The sequence below is a fragment of the Ceratotherium simum genome, chromosome 32 (assembly GCF_057802395.1).
Source record: "Ceratotherium simum simum isolate JZ-2026a chromosome 32, ASM5780239v1, whole genome shotgun sequence".
In the NCBI taxonomy this organism is placed as follows: Eukaryota; Metazoa; Chordata; class Mammalia; order Perissodactyla; family Rhinocerotidae; genus Ceratotherium; species Ceratotherium simum.
In genome coordinates, this window is record NC_141931.1 from 29,319,245 (window position 1) to 29,334,461 (window position 15,217).

Sequence of the window (15,217 nt, forward strand, 5' to 3'; positions counted from 1 at the left end):
CTTTTATGCATGGCTACCACTCTTGGCTCCTTCTTCTTGACCTTCCTTCATGAGCCTCCATTTCTGCTTCATAGTATAAAGCTAAACCAGATCAATTCAGATTTAACCAGCAAATTCAGTAATTCAGTCACTTCAAGCTTAAAATTTGTCTCTCTCAAGAACTTTCCAATCCACAGAGATATGTGGGAAGGCAACTGCGTGCTCCCTCACTCCTTCCTTTTCTGGCTCTCTGGTTCTGACCAGAGAATAATGGCAGTTCACAGGCTCAGTTTTTTTTCTCAGAGGTCACTTTTGGGTTCACCTCAGAACCCATGGAAACTTTCGTATGTCACGTTCTCACCTGGAATAAGATCAAATCACTGGCATTGTTATTGGGACACACAAAATGGGAGCCTCTGGAATTGCATCTGCCAGGGAAAATTCTTAATACTCTCCAATGGCATCTGAGACAAGGGATGGAGGAACCTATGTCCCATTATTAAAGATCTCTTTGTTGGAAATGTTATAATTCAAACAATAATTCTCCATTTAATAGCCTCTTAGGGGCAGTTTTAAAGGCACACAAAATTTAGTTGTAACTTGAATATGGTCGTCCTGCCAAGTATTATTGAAGTCATCCAGGACATCCAAAGGACTGCAAGTGACTACCTTGCTGGCGTCAATTTGGCTACCATGCTTTACTCAATACCAGTATCTGTTTTGCCCTCATGTATGATGGCATTCATTCAATGTTTTCTCATCCTCCTTTGGGTATCTCAGTAGCCCCACCAAGTCACACAACTTCTGCTATCAGGATTGAAACAGGTAAATAATACCACATTTTGGCATTACATAGACAATATCTTTTTAGGGGGCCATGCTTTAGGACAGATGAGCAAAGATCTTAAGTCATTTACAAGTCTCACAAGTCATTTACAAAATAAAGGCTGAGCCATGGCCCCTCAGAAGATTGAAGGCCTTGCCAAATTGGTCAGATTCCTTGGTTAACTTTATGTGGTTCTCTGACATATGAACAGTTCCTAAGACCACCATGAAACTTTTGTTGCTTAGAGCATCTTGAATATGAAAACAGGCACAACACCTGCTGAAATTCTTCACTTTCTGATAAAATACATATCCTTCTTGTTGATTTTACCACAGCAATTTCTCAAATTACTAGAGTCTGCCTCCTTGCAGTGGGGGGACTGTAAGAGCAGGCCTTGGGTTTAACACATAAGATGTCCTTCAAGCCTGTTTCCTGGTTCTGGCTTCTAACTGTCCGGTGAGGCCCTTGTTACCATGCACTATGCCTCCTGGAGTTTAAGGACCAAGAATGGCCCTAAGGGCCACTCACAGGTTTGGGGATAAAACAGCTATCACAAGACATTTTGCAAGAGAATCTTTAGAAAAACAGATGCTTGAGCACACTTGGCTATCTTTCAGACTGAGGTTCTGGTCCCCAGTTAGTGGCCTAAGGACTCAGATTCCTCTTTGCCACGTGAAAGAGTACTTCACAGGGACGGCTGGGCCCAGATACAGAGCCTCCTTGGTTAAACAGCAATAGCTCCTTCAGGACAGGGCCAAACTCTAGCAAGATGGCTTCCCCATGCTCAGGCCCTCACCTGCAACCATGGGGAAGGTGGATGTGCCCCACTGGCTCCTCCGTTGGCAAAATGAGGAGCCCCTGGGGACAATGGTGGTGACACCATTGAAAGTGGGAACAAAGGAGTAAAAATATTCCCTTGAGCCAAAACTTTGAGACGAACTTTGCTAATTGCAGCTGTGCATACTCAGCATAATCAACTGTTATATAGGACTTTCTGTCCCTCCTCAATATGCGAATTAGCTGTCTTTCCCACAATGTCAAGGTCCAGACGTCAAGATTCGGCATCACACGGCCAAATGTAAGCTAAAGATAAACCTAACCAGAAAAGACCAGACAGTCAATGGAAAAAAAATTCAGTCTTCAAGGCCAAATGTAGGCAGGAGGGAAGGGACCAACCAGCAAGGTCACATGCTCCCTCTGCCCTACCTAAAACCTCAGCACATGCTCCCCCTTGCCTACCTAAAGCCTCAGCATATGCTTCCCCTCCCCCTCATAAAACCCCAATGAAACAGCCCTACCTTTTTCCCTTCCAGGAGATGGTTTTGAATTTTAACTCCCTTCACCTTGTTTGGCTGCCTTTCTATAGTAAACCTCTTTTCTTGAGGTTGGCCTCACAGCGTAGTGGTTGAGTTCGACTTGGCTCCACTTCAGTGGCCTGGGGTTCATGGGTTCGGATCCTGGGTGCAGACTTATATCACTCATCAGCAATGCTGTAGCGGCATCCCACATACAAAATAGAGGAATGTTGGCACAGATATTAGCCCAGGGAAAATCTTCCTAACAACAACAACAAAAAAGATTAAATAAACCTCTCTCCTTGCCACAAGTCTGGTACTCCAGTTATTGGCCCTCATGAGAAGTGGGTAAATGAACTTGTGTGTGTTTGAGTTCAGCAACAATTTGGTGAACCAGCCAAGAGGCTCTTTGCCTATGGCTCAATTGCCTCTGGCAGACTGAGATTTCCTGGGAAGCATTCTATAGCTGCTTAGGCACTTTGCCTTAGGGACTATGCTAGTAATTTCCATCGGACGAAGCACCCCTGGCACAAGGCACGTGTTTCCTGTGGCAAGGAAACAGGCTTTAGATTTTTGTTTGTTTGTTTTTGCTTCTGGTCTGGAATGGACGTCCTTTTGGTGAGTTTCTTCATTAAAACTGACCCAGTTTTATTTTTCCTTTCATTTGTTTGCCTCTGCTTCAGGGATTTTGTTCCAGGTTGAAAGGACTAAAGACCTCATTATGAGAGGACTAAATTTGGACCCCATTTGTTTTGATACTGTTCTGTGTGTATGTGAATGTGCAATTCGTTGGCCTCTGTTTGGGGGATTTTGTTCCAGGTTACTGGAATTTGTTCAGGGGAACACTGATTTGCTGAAAGCATGAATTCTTGGCTCCATTAGTTTAGATACTTGTGTGTGTGCATGTGAATGTATATAATGTGTGTGGGGTGGTGATGCCATGATGGGAAACTCAGATTCAATTACCAGTGGCAGCCCTCTGGGTTATGTGTTGCAACATTGGAATCTTTTCAGTAATAAACCTATGAAAAAAAAAAAGATGAAATAATCAAATTTGGGGTCTCAGCTTCCTCTCATGGTCTTACAGATGCTAATTTAAACTTTACATTGACAAGAAATAAAAAGAAACTGAGAAAAGAATAAAAGGACTCTTCTCAACCATGTGAAAAAATTTAAGGGTATTTTTAGGAAATCAAACAGTGGGGTAAATTAAACAAATATTGAAAAGAGGAAAACCAAAAAGTAATCAGAAAGGGAAGAGTCACAGGCTCATGGAGCAGGATGGAAATCTTTCGCTAGTTATTAAAAAGAAAAAATGTAATAAGTAAAATAGACATTAATGGAGTTAAATCAAAGGTTTTAGTAAAACACTGCCTAAGGTTGGGCAGACTAAAGGGACCCCCGCTGGTCTCCAAACATTAAAGAAACTCAAACAAGCCTGTTGTATTCACTCCAGTTGGGAAAATTTTTAAGATAAAAGTGAGAAGGCGGAAATCACAATGAAAAACCTGACCAACAATTGCTTGGGGCAACAGTTAAGCTGGTAAGTTTGATAAGATTATAAAGATTAAGACATTTGAGCTAATATTATATGAAGAGTTAATGTCAACTATGCCTGAATGTTTTTTGAGAATGAGTGTTATGTCTGGCTGGGAATGCTTCCTCTGCACAGTATTATAAAACGGAGACTTGTTGATGGAATCCTAATGGACACAAAGATTAGAAGTATAAAAATTGATAAAATTAATATAAAATTTTGTAAGAAAAATTAGACTTTATGTGAAATGATAGCATCTCTTTGCCTTGATTGTGTTATAGATTATGTTGTAGGGATAAACATTATGTCTCACTGGGGAACATTTCCCTTGCGTGATATTGTAAGAGAATATAAATTCACCCTTCGGGAAGTGTTAATTAAACATGCTAAAGGAGATCTCACTTTAAAATGGCCAAAATGCAGCAATTTCATTTTAGCCAAACTGGTGTATTTGCATATGCAATTGGAAGAAAGACGACTATAAAATTAAACAACCAATGACAAGCCTATTTCAAGCTTTTGAGGATTCTAAATGAAATCAGGAATACTTTACTGCCTCTTTAAAAGAAAATAATTAAATAAAACCATGCAACGATAGAACTACCATGTGATCCAGCTATTCCACTGCTGGGTATTTATCCAAAGAACTTGAAAATACCAATGCATAAAGATACATGCACCCCTGTGTCCATTGCAGCGTTATTCACAATAGCCAAGACTTGGAAGCAACCTAAGTGCCCATCAAAGGACGAAAGGATAAAGAAGATGTGGTATATATACACAATGGAATACTACTCAGCCATAAGAAACGATGAAATCCAGCCATTTGTGACAACATGGATGGACATTGAGGATATTATGCAAAGTGAAATAAGTCAGAGGGAGAAGGTCAAATACCATATGATTTCCTTCATTAAGTAGTAAATAATAACAACAATAAACAAACACATAGAGACAGAGATTGGATTGGTGGTTACCAGAGGGGAAGGGGGGAGGGAAGAGAGTGAAAGGCATAATTCGGCACATGTGTGTGGTGATGGGTTGTAATTAGTATTTGGGTAGTGAACATGATGTAATCTATGCAGAAATACAAGTATAATGATGTACACCCGAAATGTATACAATGTTATAAACCAATGTTACTGCAATAAACAAAAAATTAAAAAAAAATCGAATAAATAAATAAATAAAACCATGCCATATTGAAGGATGTCAGCTGTACAGTGGCCCTGCTAGGGAAATGAAACCAAATCTGCTGTGCCTCTGTCCTCTCTTGCTGAGCTCCCCCACTTCAACTCTCTCAAAATTCCTGACTAAATTAAGCAAGTGAAAATAAGTAAACTTTTGAGATACTTTGAAATTATAATGGCCATTCTGGGGAACCTCTGTTTCAGATGAGTCCACCTTAAGGATCACCCTTCAAAGACAAGACTCAAAATCTCTCAGAGACAATGGCATGCAGTCTTTGATTAAGATGCAAAAGATACTAGGAGACAAAATTATTTCACAAACAGCTCTAAAAAGGATCCTTAAAGCAAACATTAAAGAATCTTTAATAAAAATCTCTGACCATATGAACATCTGCCAGAAAAACAGTTTGGACCCAATTCTTTTGAGTTTTGTACCTGAGATCTGGAGAAAATTTTGATGATCTCTGCATCTATCTGTCTCTATATGTATTTGTCTGCTTCTGGATGGTATAATTTCTAAAGGATCTCTATTTTATTGGCTGAAGTAAGAGCTAATAAAAACTAGGTTTAAATGTAGTAAAAACTAACATAAATATCTTTCAAGATAACATGATAAAAAATGACCTTTGGTAAATGAAATCTTTTAAATTTGTTGATTTGTTTAAAATAAATATGTTTTCCAAGTTATAAACATTGGATATGATACAGAGATGTTATCACTGTTACAAAATTTGACTGTAAAAAATAATAGAATATTAGCTGATGTTTCATATCTCACATGGTTTTTGTAGGCAATCTAAATGTAATTATGTAGAACAGGTAAATTAAATAGACATGAAAAGGATAAAGATACAGGGGGTAAGTTTTCCACAATAATTGTGTGTTATAGTTATGCACTTAAATCTACTTAAGATGATGGCTAACTGCTTCAATGTCACATGAAGTTTTTGTGAGTAATCTAAACATAATTGTTGGGAATAAATAATTTAGATAGATAAAAATGGGTAAGAGTGTTTGGGTGAAATAATTATGTTTTATGCTATCTGTGCTTAAAAAGTAGCTTCCAAAATCTTTTTGGTAATTTAAAACTTTTGAGATTTTCTAAGTTAAATTAAATGAGGAAATTTCATTGAATGTCTGCATCATTTTCCATGTAGGATAAAATATGAAAAATTGATTACTAAGCATATATTTGTGTATCTTTGGCTTCTTGTTTCAGAGAAACTGAAAAATGCTTGGGTGTGTGGAAAAAACATATTTTATGCATGCTTACAAATTTTTTTTGAGAAAGCATATATTTCAAGAAAGTCTGTACACAAGGAAATTAAAATGTATGTTTTCAGTAAAGATGGTATAAAAATAGAGATACTTTTGTTTGGTTTGTTAAGAAAGATAATTTTATCTTAAAGTACTAGAAAAGAAAAAAAGAAATAAAGCATGGGACAAAGTCTGAATATAAAAAGTAAGTGACAGAAAGTTTGTGGAAGTAAAACTCTGAGGAGTTTTATTGATGGTAACATTGGCTAAGATTGAAATGAATTTAATTAAGTAAATAAGTTTCAATATCAAATGTAAGCTGGTGTGGACCAGCCCTGGAGCCTAAGTTCAGCTCCATGGTTAAGTTCAGCACGCTCACTTTGGGGGCCTGGGTTTGTTTTCCAGGCACAGACCTACACCACTCATCTATCAGCGGCCATGCTGTTGCAGCAGCTCAAATACAAAAAGAAGAAGATTGGCAGTGGATGTGAGCTTATGGTGAATCTTCCTCAGCAAAAAAAAAAATGTCAGCAGGGGCAAAATAAGAATTTGGTTTTCTCTCTCTTAAACAGATAATTTTCTTGAACTTTTGGTCTGCTCTTAATAAAGAGGTTATAAAAAGGTTTTCTATATCTTTATCTATATCTATATCTATATAGATTTAGAAAAACTAAGAGTACGTCTACCTAAAGACAGAAAATCTAATTTAGTTAAAATAATTTCCTATGTTCAAGAAAACCAAGGACTCTCTATTAAGGTTTTTTTTCATATTTTTTTTTTTCTGTTTCTATTGTCACTTTGATTGAATAGATAACTAAGCTTTGTTTCCTATTTGAGCAAGTGTTTGAAAACATTTTGCTATTTTTGACAAACTTGCCACAAAATTAAAGTCTTTCTTTTGACTTAAAAAAGAAACTTGAGGATTTCCAATCAACCCTTGGAAGTCTCAAAGAATTTGTTCTCTCATTCTATAAAGAAAAAAATATTAAATTGATTTGGCTTATTTGGTATGTTAAATTACATGGGAAGCATTGCCAAATAAATGATGATAGACTTTCTTAGGTTATATAGTGTGGGTAAATGTTATTAATAAATTTTTTTTAAATTATATAACATTCCAAAAATTCTACTCTGTTACAGTTTTTATCCATAATTCTAGTTATTATCACAAAGGATTGTATGTCACAAAAATAACCAGGTGTCTTTCTCAATTGCCATTTTTAAGTGTTTTGTTATTCATAGACAGTTATTTTACTTAATGTCTTTGCAAATATGTTTCATCTTCAGAGATATTCATCAAAAAGACTTGATCTTAAATACAAGTTTCTGATAAACTTTCAGATTATAAAACTGAGCTGGGTAAGAAATTGCAGAACTCTAATGGAAAAATGGATGGCCTCATAAAACTTCTAACAAAAGATCAAAAATGGATTACATAGGATTAAATAACTTGATGAGGATGATTATAATTTTTATGAGTTTTCATTAAAATATTGGTGATTTTTTAATATTTTGTTTTTCCAGATTTAAGGAAACCTTTTTCTCTTTGCTCTTAAGCTAACTATGAATTACAGCAATTTGTAAGCAGAATTCAAGCATTTATCTTTTTCTCCCTACTTTATCCCTCCAGAATTTGAAAATTCTGGATGAAAGAGTATTCTTACTTTCATGGCAATATAATTATTTGCATAAGTTCAATAAGAATTTGTTCAACTTAGAGTGTATCACAGTTGAAAACACTGGTTGTATTACAAAGGCTTTGACTGGAATGTCAACAGAGCAACATGAATAGATTCAGCTTTAAGGAATGACCAGGCAGTATTAAGGAAGAAGGATTGACTTTATGGAACAAATAAAGCCACCTGGAAATATTGGCCTCACACCTTGCTTATAGGGTTCCCAGTAACCTTACCAAATGAATAAAGAAAATCACTTCCCTGGCAGGTGCAAAACCTAAGGATAATTTGAGGACCACAAGAAAAGAGGAATTCATGCAAATTTGTAAGTTTTGCAGACAGAGTCTGATGACAAGTCCTTGGCTTGGCTTTCCTGGCCTTGAGAGGCCTTTAAAGTTCAATCTGAGATTCCTTATAAAAAGTTTCAGCAAAGCAGTTTTAAAAGAGCACATATGATCAATTGCTATACTTGTTGTACTTATGTAAATAATCGGTCCCAATTTACTGAAACTAGACTTATTTTTCAAACAGATGAGTCTTAATTTGGCTTTTTTGGGCAAAAATGATCATGATTTTAGAGGGGAAAACTGTGTTTTAATAGAAAATATACAGCATATATGTGGATGTTGGATTCTGGTTCTGTTAATTGTCTTTGAGGTTTTTGTTTTCTATTTACAAACTGGACTGGGTCCTGAATTCTTCTACTTTCCTCATATAGTGGGTCCAAACTAACTGTTTCAATTTTTTCCATCCTTTTCATTTAGAATCATTGAGAACAGGGACCACCTTACCTTTTTTCTTGAAGCCACGACTACTGAAGCAGGACAGGTTGTTGTAAACTTAAGATACAGCACCATGATGGCCCAAGTTTGGATAATCTTCATGCCTATTTCTGTAAATTTCTGTTAAATACCTAGTTACTTACTTACACAATATAGGCCTAACTTTGGCAGACACATACTATGTTCTAAAGATGATCCAAAAGACCTTGGGGAGGCTCTGAATGGACAAATAAAGCCCTGAGAGACCACAAGCAGCATTCAGAAGATGATCTAAAGATAAGGAACGAATGACTCCCAGGTTCTTAGCTTACTGTTGGGTTATTAGATGGCAGGCTACGTGGCTATGTCAGATTTCACCTGAGGTTCTAGGCACTAACTTTGATTCATTTACAGGCCTCTTCTCATAGGTTCTGCAAGATTTCAGATCCATTATGAGGGAGATACTAAAATTTAGGCTGTGTATTTTGCTATCTTTATGGTCATCTATGTAATTATAAAATGTGGACTTAAGCTTTCTTCCAAAGCCATTGATCAGAGTACTAAAATAATAGTCATGTAAGCATATCTTTCTCTCCCCACGAGGTACCCCAAAATATTTTAAAACAAAGGTAAAGCAGTTTCATTCCTCTGACCCTGATCTTTGCCCTTTTACAGTATGAGGTAGCTAGAGCAGTCTGTGCCCCCATTTCCCAAGATTAAGGTATGATCATAAGACAGTGGATATTTCAACTGAGAATCAAAGAATTAAAAACTTCCCTAGAGCAAATACTTAGAGATAAGCTTTTGTAACTGTAGCTGTGCATACTCAGCATGATCAAATGTTGTTTAAAATTAAGCAGGTCTTTCTTTCTCTCCCTAGTATATGAGTGAATTGTTTTTCCCAGGAAATCAAGGTACAGACAGCAATATTCAGCCTCATAAGGGGCTGAAGATGAAATTTAACCAGGAAAGTCCAGATAGTCAATGGGAAGAAATTCAGTCTTGAAGGCCAAATGCAGGCTGATGGGAAGGCACCAACCAGGAAGGCCACGTGATCCCTCTCCCCTCCATAAAACCCCTGATGAAAACCTCTAACTTTTTCCCTTCAAGGAGGTGGTTTTGAGTTTCAACTCCCATCTCCTTGTCTGACTGCCTTTTGTTATTGAGCTCTTCCTTGGCACTAACATAGATTTCCAGTTATTGGCCCTCCTGTGCGGCAGGTAAACAAACTTGTGTTTGTATTCAGTAGCACCATTACACAGAATGGAGTTCACAGGCCAGTGGTGGCATTCCACCTACCTCTAGCACACTCTTGATTCTGTGGGATATAGGGCTCTTTTAGGTTAACAGCATTGAAAGCTGTCCATTTGGCCCTTCTAAGATGTCCTGAAGAGAGGATGACTGCTAATTGTCTTGCCACATGGCATGGAAAGTGGAAAAGCATAATTTTTTATTTCAAGGGAAACCACTTTGGGCGGTCCACATTTGGCAGGCATTGGTGGATTTTCTCCTCTTGTTTGAGCTACCCATGTCTCAGTTCTCACCCTGTATGGTTTGTATAAGGACAGACTAAGAGGTGAAAAAAGCCAAGAGGCCTCACCCAGCAGCAAATCTGTTTAAAGGAGAAATGTAGAGAGAATGAGTGGAGTCTGATATAACTTCAATTTAACTTATTACTTAACCTAATTTAAAAATATAAACTTCTATGGGAACTGAAAGAATAAAAAGAATAAAAAAAGATGCAGTGATTATGATTCTTGATGAATCAAGAGCCTGATGGATTGAGGTGTAACAGAAACCATGGAGTAAGAAAGTTGGTCAGGGTGTGATGTGTCAAATTTAAGATTTTAGAGATGAAGCGGTTCTAAGAAGTAAAAATGGGAGTAGTTATCTCATGTAGTGTAGGTACAAGTAGAAACTCTCAGGAGGTGAGAACATCAAAACACTGAATAACTTGAGTTGTCTGTGTGAACAAGGATGATGTCAACATATCCTGGGAAGGAATTATAAGTTTTATAAATATATAAACATTATAAAGACAAAGAAGGGGGTATAGGGAGAAGTGGGTAAGATAGTAGGGTCAAGATGATATCAGCATTAAAGGACAGTCACCTGCTTCTCCCGTTCTATGGAATTTAACATCCCTGATGAAATGGCCTATTGTCTGACCATTCCCTGTTCTAACCTTTGCCTCAGTCACACTACATTATGAGTATTAGGTTCTGAATAAACATAGGAAGGGAATAACGATTGGGATGAGGTCCTAACCTTACAGATTCAGAACATGGTTCTGTAGCACTGAGGTGTAGGGGATAGGTGGGGGTACTTTACTTAGTTGGTGCCATCTGGATATCTCTGACCTTTGCACTGACAGTGATAATGGCAGAGCAGCTTTCCCCTATTTCCCCCAAAGCCACATCTGTTCTCTTTCAGAGACTGAACTTCAGGAAACTGAAATTATTTCTTCATCTTCATTAAAGCTGTAATCAGAAATTCTCTCTATTCTATTCCATTAGAAATTATACCTAGTACTATTCTATTCTAGCTCTCTCACAAAGTTAACTGACATTCATTGTTTATAAGGCAGTCCTAAAATATCCTATGGTCTATATTTAATGTTGGAAACCCAATTATCAATATTACTAACTAGTAGCAAATTTTCTCTACCCACAGTATATTTCCACAGAGAATAAATAGATTAGAAACTTTGATCTTTCTTTCTCCTCAGATAGTAGTTAAAAGAACAATCACCATCTCTTCTCAAAGCATCAAAAACTGATAATGACTCAGGTCAGTGAAGGTGTAGAGAAAAATAGAAATGATTTTCATATTAATAGACACATACAATAATACATATATCAACATTATAATAAATATAGTGTTCATCATATTAGGACCTCATCCCAACTAGTGCTTCCTTTTTATGTTTATTCAGAAGCTAATACTCAGAAAGCATTGTTAGTGCAGCAAAGATTAGAATAGGGAATGATCAGACAATAGCCCATTGCATACGGGATGTTAAATTCCTTAGAGCGAAGCAGGTAACCCCAAACCTCTACTATTAACTCTATAATTCCCCTGGAGAGTGTCTAGATATTAAAATTTAACAATATTCTGACAAGACACCTACCATTTCAATGAATGACTTCAGCGGACAGAGGACAAGGGAGTTGAATAATTAGAGAGCTGACTAAGGAAAAGTTTTTAGCAGGTGAAATTCAAATAACATCCACAATCAGAGAGGGCACAAGGGAAGGTCAGGGTGTGGAATACCAGCTAGTATATTCTTCACTTCTTTGTCATCCATTTGTGGTCTTTACAATTGAGATTATAAGGCAAATCCTGGACTTCCTTGAATTAGTTTTGAAATTGAATTTGAGTTAGTTACTCGGGCCACCCTATTCTGGACAACCTCCACACTGATCATGAACGATCGTTGGAACTTCTAACCTGGTGGCTCTCAGTATGGTCATTACATGTGTGTGCAGGAGATCCACTGTGAGAAGACAGGACCTACACCTGTCTGTTGGGATATATAAGGAATCCTCTTGAATGTGTAAATACTTTAGATAGTATTGCCACCCAAATATTAAGTCCTCCATTTATGAACATGACTGTCTTTGCATATATTTGCACCATCTTTAATTTCTTTAAATATGTTTGTAATTTTAGTTATGCAAGACTTCTGCCTCCTTGGTTGAGTTACTCCTAAGTATTTTATTCTTTTTTATGGTATGATAAATGAAATTGTTTTTTTAATTAGCCTCTTGCAATATTCATTGTTAGTGTATAGACACATAATTGATTTCTCTGTGTGGATTTTGTATCCTGCACCTTTGTTGAAATTCTTTATTTGTTTCAAATTTTGTTGTTTGGTCTTTAGGTTTTTCTACATATAAGATGATGTCATCTTGGAACAGAGATAATTTTACTTCTTCCCACCCATTTTGGATGCATATTCTTTTTGTTGTGTTATTCCTGTAACTGGAATTTCCAATTCTATGTTGACTATGAGTGGCAAAATCAGGCAAATTTTTCATATTATTGACCTTGGAAATGCTTTCATTGTTTCACATTGAGTATGATGTTAGCTGTGGATTCTACATATGTGGGCATCAATATGTTGAGGAAGATTCTTTCTCTTTCTAGTTTGTTGAGTGTTTTTTTTAATCATAAAAGCATGTTGAGTTTTGTCAAGTGCTTTTTCCAGACCAACTGAGATGATCATGTAGTTTTTCCTTCATCCTGTTTATGTGGTTTATTGAACTTACTAATTTTGGTATATTGAACAATCCTTGTATTCCAGGAGTGAATCCCACTTGGTCATGGTGTAAAAATTTTAGCATGCTACTGAATTCAGTTTTTTAGTATTTTTTGAGAATTTTTAATTCTCAAACAATATAGAATATTTCTCTTTAGTTGATTTTCTTGTAGTATGTTTGGCTCTGTATCAAGGCAATGTTGGCCTCATAGAGTGAGTTAGGAAGTGTTCTCTCCTCTTCAGTTTTTCGCAAGAGTTAAGATTGATTGTTGTTAATTCTGTTTTAAAGGCTTGGTGAAATTCACTAGTAAAGTAGTCTTGCCCTGGGTTTTTCTTTTTAGGGAGATTTTAATTTACTGATTCAATGCCCTTGATAGTTATAGGTCTACTCAGGTTTCACATTCCTTCATGATTCATTTTTTTGGTTATATGTTTCTTAGAATTTTCCATTTCCACAGGATTTCTCAATTTGTTGGCATAAAATTGCTCCCAGTACTCTCTTTTCTGTTTCTTCGTTGATCTTCGGTCTGGTTGTTTTATCCATTATTAAAGTGGGGTATTGAAGTTTCCAACTAGTTTTATAGTGGTGTCTATTTCTCCCTTCAATGCTGCCATTGTGGGTTTCACGTCTTTTGGAGCTCTGATGTTTGGTACATATATGTCTATAATTGTTCTACATTCTGTGTGTATTGACACTTTTTATCAAAATATAATACCCTTTTGTCTATTGTCACAATTTTTGTCCTAAAAATGCTTTTTTATCTGTTACTGGAATAGCCAGGCAAGTTTTCTTTTGGTTTCTACATACATAGAATGTCTTTTACCATCTTTCCCTTTCAAATTATTTCTGTCCTTAGATGCACAGTGAGTCTCTTATAGAGAACATATGCTTGATCCTGTTTTTTTTAAATCCATTGCACCAATCTCTATCTTTTAATTGGGGGAGTTTATTTAAATTTAAAATAATTAGAGATCGGGAAACATGTAAATATATTTTTTCTATACAGTGTAAATCCCTTATTTCCTCCATTACTACCTTCCTTTGTGTTTAGATATTTTTTTCACAGTTACATGCATTGCTGTCCTTCATATTTTTAATTATGGATATTGTATTGTTATTTTCTTTTTGATTAACATGGGGATGACACATAATATTGTAAAGTTATAACAATCTATTTTCAATTGATACCAACTTAATTGCAACGCCATACAAAAACTCTAATCATATACAACTTTGTTCTCCTCTCCCAATTAATGATATTGATGTCACTAATTTCATCTTTATACATTTTGCACTTATTAACATAGATGCATAATTATTTCCATGCCTTGATCTTTTAAATTTACAGAAATGAAAAAGTAGAGTTATCAACCAAAATTATTAAAATATGAGATTTTATATTTGCCCATATATTTACCTTCACTGGAGGTCTTTATATCTTCATATGGATTTGAGTTACTATCCAGTTTTCTTTCCTTTGAACTTAAATGACCCCCTGTACATTTCCTTTAGAGTAGTTCTAATTGTAATGAACTCTTTCAGCTTCTGTTTATCTAAGATTACTTTAATTACTGTCTCATTTTTGAAGGACATTTTTGCTTGATATAGATTTCTTGGTTAACAATTTTTTTGTTTCTACAATTTAAATACATCATCCCACTGACTACTGTCCTCCAAGGTTTTTGATGAGAAATATGTTAATAATCTTATCTAGGATCCCTTGTACCTGATGAGTAATGTTTCCTTTGTTGCTTTCAAGATAGTTTTTTGTCTTTGTTTTCTATCAGTTTGAATATAATGTAAGTGGGTGAGGGTACCTTTGAGTTTATCCTACCTGTAATTATTTGAGCTTCTTGTATTTGATGATTACTCATGTTTTACATCCAGTTTGATGAGTTTTTGTTCACTATTTCTTCAGATAATCTCTGTACCATTCTTTCCCTAACCTCCTTCTGGGACTCTGATAATGTGTATATTAGTTCACATGATGGTGTCTTATAAGTCCTTTAGGGTCTGTTCCTATTTCTCCATTTTTTCTTCTTTCCGTTATTAAGAAACCATAATTTTTATATCTTTTTCGATATTATAATTTTATTCTTATATGTTATTCCTGATTTCCTTTAATTCTTTGTCAAATTTTGCTCAGTAATTTCAGCATATATAAGACAGTGGCTTTAAAACTATTTGTCTACTAAGTCCAAGGCCTGTGCTTGTTCAGGAATAGTTTCTGCCATGTATTTTCTTCTTTTTAATGAATCATGTTTGCTTTTTTGTTTTTTTGTGAAATTTTTTTGCAAATGTGTATGTGTTTAATTAAGCATTTGAAAAAACAGCTACCTCTCCCACTCTTTACGGATTTGTTCCCTGTTCTGCCACTCCTTCACTTATTATTTTGACATGCTCCTAGTCTTGAGATCAGTCCGATATGAAATAT